Source organism: Phoenix dactylifera, chromosome 11 (assembly GCF_051530095.1).
Source record: "Phoenix dactylifera cultivar Ajwa chromosome 11, Ajwa_hap1_PhDact_Kaust_v1.1, whole genome shotgun sequence".
Taxonomy (NCBI): Eukaryota; Viridiplantae; Streptophyta; class Magnoliopsida; order Arecales; family Arecaceae; genus Phoenix; species Phoenix dactylifera.
The window spans coordinates 5,723,973-5,729,194 of NC_143200.1; the positions used below are offsets into that span (position 1 = coordinate 5,723,973).

A 5,222-nucleotide genomic window follows, 5' to 3' on the forward strand; every position below is an offset into this window, starting at 1 on the left:
TGTATAAGTAGGAAAAAGTTTAAGAGAAAACTATATAATAAGAAAAATTACAAGCATTCAAAATATATTATAAAAAGTTCACACAAATAATTGTTGAGCATAGAACTTGAGCCTATAAAAGAGGTTCTCTCTCTTACGAGCATGCGCACGGACGTATATATAGCCAGAAATAAGAAAAATATTTAAGAGTAAAAATATTTCCTGGATGTTTAAAAACAAAAAAAAAATACATAAATCTGATTTAAAAATCTATATGCATGTAAGAGCAAAAAATGGAAAAGTCTAAACAAAAGAGGGAAAAATTTATAAGCATGTGGGAGCTAAAAATAGAAAACTCTAAAGAAAAAATTACAGACATTTGAAATATGTTATTTTTGTTTGCAAAACTAATTGTTGAGAGTGGGATTTGAACCCACGCCCTTTCGGACCAGAACCTTAATCTGGCGCCTTAGACCAACTCGGCCATCTCAACGTTGGAGTTCTATACGACTCTAATTCTATATAGACTTGAGGTAAGTTTATGCACCCAACCATACATTCTTAAAATCTATTTTTTCCTCTCAAAGGGTAGCCTTTGCAAATCAACTATTTTTTTTTCTAACATATTTGTTTAGAATATGACAAGCAATACGCATCATTTTATCAGATAACAAAATAGCATAAATCGGTTTGGTCACATGTAACAAATTGGCCTAAAGGAAATATCTTACTCTTATTGCATGTTTTGTTATATAATTAGAGTAACAACAACTTTTGGGCATCTAAAGTAGCACTTTAGATAGTGGACATTTTTACTGTTTTGTTCATTAAGAAAGTGAAGGTTACTGAAATATATTTTTTTTTCAGATGTTTGGTTGTAAGATGTATGAAGTCACTTCTAGCATATATTGAATGAATAATATATTCATATTTTTATTATTATTTCTTTTATTAATAAAGTAATATTATTTATTATATAAAATATAAATATATATTGTTCGAATAAAATAATATTATTTATGGTCATTTTCAATATTTAAGTAATAGTAATACTTCTAATAGTAATAATTATTAAACAAAATAATTAAAATAATATAATCACTAATAGTGATAACTAAAGGAAATGATTACAAATCTAGTGTGGTCGAAGGTGACAAATAGACGTAAAGGAAATATCTTATTCTTGTTGCATGTTTGGTTATATATAAGTGGAGTGAACACTATAACAAAAATTCACATAAAAAAAGAACACTAGGGCAAAAATGGATTTCAGTCGCAAATTGCTTATGACATTTCTTATTTTACGCCATTGAAAATCATTTTTTGTTGTATTATAGTACATACTTCTAACTTCCAATAAGTATTTTTATTAGTGGTATTTTATTGTAAATGCCACTATAAACTTATATTCTATAACATATAACTTGAAATGCTGGAGACTACAATTGTATTTATGGCATTTAACTAATATGTTAGTAAGTAATATTATAATTTGTGAGATTTTAGAAAATTGCTGCTAAATCTTAAATTATTAATTTTTATATAGTGCTTGAGTCTAATCACCCTAGGGTAAATAAGTATGCTATTGTATATATTGTATTGGTCATCGAATCTCTCATGATTAAAACCCTTGAGATAAACATACTTACAACACATCAGCATATCTTCTTAGTGTATACAGACCATAATTCGATCGGACTTATATTAAAATATTAAACATTAAAATAATTTGAGATAAAAATATAATATAATAATATTAATACTCTTGCATCAAATATTATTATTACTTTTTATATCGCATAAATAAAAATAATTATTAATTATTTATTCTTTGAGAGATTGTAAGAAAAAAATGTATATGAATATGAAAATAGATAGAAATTAACTTTTAAATATTTTTAATAATAAACTTTGAAAATATCATAAAGAATAAAATAAAATAAGTTCATTTTTTATTTTTATGAAATAGAAAAGGACTTGTATAAAAATGATGATTAAAATATGAAATGTAATAATGTACATCAAATAATTATTTAATGACCTAAATATATCTGAATGAGTTAAATAAACTCTTTTTATATAATAACAATATACATTATAGCTCGGTGGTTAAGGGCTTGCCCTGATTTTAAGAGAGACATAAAAAAATACCACAAAAATACCGAAAAAGATATTTGTAACATTTCTTTTTGCTTATAGTGGTAATAAAAAATACTGCTGGTAACTCTTTTTGTTGCCGTAGAAATTGACTTTTAGACACTTTCTAAAAGTTGCACTCAAAAAAATGCACTTTATAAAGTAGATACTTTGTTGTTTGATTTGTTTAAAATATTGCTGAAGTGCACTTTCATCCCTTTGAGTATTTGGTTGTAAGGTAGAAAAAAGTTACTTCTAGCATATCTTTAATGAATAATAAATTCTTATTTTATTAGTACATATTTCATTAACAATTATTATTATTTATTTTATAAAATATGAATATAACCATGTATCAATTGAATAAAATGATATTATTTTATCATTAATTCTTTTTAAATATTTAAGTAATAGTATCAATACTTCTAAAAGTAACTATTATTAAAATTAAAATAATATAATTAATTATAACAATAATTTTTGATTAATAATAGTATAGTGGTTAATAATATTTTTAACATTAATAATATATAATAAACAATAAAATGCTATTTTATTTTAATGTAATAGTATATTAGAATAATGAAGCCTCTTCTTAATGCATGGGCCCCATCATCAAGTCCTGCTCATGGACCCTGCATAGCAAGAGGTATTTTTTAGGCATAAGCACATGAAACTTTCACAATGAATTTTTGCCTAGATTGCCTTATATAACTTTTGGAGTCGGTTTTTTACATCTTGGAAATGCCAAGATTCAAATAGCATAAAGGCTTGCTGAAGATTATACTTCTTAATTTTTAGTTCTCTATGGTTTTTCTCTGCTTTGTGTGTAGGTTGTCATGGAGCATTGCAAGGTATATTTAAGATTTGTCAATGAGATCAAGTGCTCGTAGCACCGTTGATTATGTTCTTTTAGGCCAAAAATTGATCCAAAACAGAACTGACTAGTTAAAAGAAGGTGACAAAAACATACCTGACCATTTCTCAGATTTGCCAATGCAAGGAGTAGAAGTTAACTGATTGTCTTGATATGGATGATATTTTGTCCTCTGATCCCAATGCTATTCATCATGAACTTCAGAAGTTTTACAAGATTTTTTTGGTAGGAAGTGAAGTTTTTGTTATCGCATTTATTGGTCAAGTTTATAGCCAGAACCAAGGTCTGACATATCTAGTTGGAAGTAATATATGTTCTTCCAACTTTAACTCAGGGAAGCTGTGCTTGAAGTGGTGCTGACAGAACTCCAGGTCCCAAGAGATTTCCAATTAATTTCTTTTCAGCATTTCTTGGAAGAATTTAAGGATGATGTATCATAATAATCTTCGTAGTGGTATTTTTTTCTCTGTAGGCTTTGAATTTCTCTTTTATCACCCTGATTCCCAAATATGATGGTGCCTCCAAAGTCAATGAATTTAGACCCATCTGTCTCATTAGATATGTCCACAAAATTTTCTCAAAGGTATTAACTAATTGGCTTTGAATGATCTAGTGATTAGCTCTGAGTCCCCAATTTAAGGAAGATTTATCTTGGATGGTTTTGTAATTTTTCAGGAAGTTATCTCTAGGTATTCTAGGATCAATCAAGAGAGTATTCTAGTCAAACTTGATTTTTTGAAAAGGCATTTGATACGTTGGATCGCTATTTTCTTTTTTAACTTCATCATTAGGGGTTTGGAACTAAATCAATCTATTGGTCCAAAAAAGAGTATGTTTGTCATACAAAAGATGCAATTCAAAATTAAAAAAATGGAGCAGTTCGATAAAGTTAAAACAAGAATTGCACAAGGCTATCCCCTCTCTCCGCTTTTATATGTTTTGGTGACTAATACTTTGTAACAACCCAGGACCTCACCCAAAATGGCTAGCCAGAAGGTATTATTTGGATTTCTTGATCCTATATAAGTACTCAAGATTTACCCAGCGAATATCTGATGTTGGACTAAACACACGCCCGCACGGGTCCTCACATATTTTCCTCGTTCAAGCCCTGACGTCTTCGTCAGGCTAAGGGTTCAAATCTATTCAAATCTAATCACAAACACTACGATCGACTCGTGGTCAGCCCCAATGGATCAGTGCTACAGTGTCCCCTAGTCCACATAGGTTATAGGCTGGGTCCACTTTGATACCATTTGTAATAACCCAGGACCTCATCCAAATGGCTAGCCATAAGGTATTATTTGGGTTTCTTGATCCTGTATAAGTACCTAAGATTTACCCAGCGAATAACCGATGTAGGACTAAACACACGCCCACACGGGTCCTCACATGCTTTACTTAGAATTCTACTTAATTTAAAACAACAACAATAACTTCCTAGCTAGTATTGGTCCTTCTTCTGATCTTGCCTGCAATTTACTGATAATTATTTTTCTGAAAACCAAGTTGGAATCATTTGTAATTTCAGATGTATATCATACCTCTTTGAATTAATATTTAACCTCAAGATTAACTTTTCAAAATTTGGATTAAACTACTTTGAAAGGGATTGAGATTTTAGCTTAATTCTAGCAAATCACTTGAATTGTGAGCAGCTAGCTTTTCTTGATAAATATTTGGGTTTTACTGCCAAGACCTGGTTGTCCTTTAATGCTAGATTCAGTGGCTTCGATAGATAATGTTGGAAAAAGGCTTTCTGGATGGTCTTCTAAAATTCTGAGGATTGATGGAAGATTGATTATGGTTAATTATGTTTTCTCCAATTTACTGATTTGTCTTATGTCTGTTTTCTTCTTGATTCGTCATGTTATTGATAAAATTGATAAAATCCAAAGATTATTATTTTGGAAAGGCTCCAACTTAAGAAAATTTATTTGAAACAAGTTTGCAAACCAAAGCATTAAGATGGGTTAGATATTAAAAATATCAGAGATTTGAATATTGTGCTTCTGGGAAAATGGTAATGGAAATTCATTAAAGGTTCTGATCTTATGTAACAACCCAAGACCTCACCCAAATTGGCTAGCCGGAAGGTATTATTTGGGTTCTTTGATCCTGTATAAGTATCCAAGATCTACCCAGCAAATAACCGATGTGGGACTAAATACACGCTCGTACGGATCCTCACATACTCCCCCCGTTCAAGCCCTAACGTCCTCATCAGGCT

At 29.7% G+C, this 5,222-nt stretch overlaps 1 non-coding gene across 1 annotated transcript; it reads right to left on the reverse strand.

The window, feature by feature from the left end:
- Positions 1 to 391: 391 nt before the first annotated feature.
- TRNAL-AAG (transfer RNA leucine (anticodon AAG)) lies at positions 392 to 472 on the reverse strand. Its single transcript has one exon. It is a non-coding gene; the product is annotated as a tRNA-Leu (tRNA).
- Positions 473 to 5,222: the final 4,750 nt, after the last annotated feature.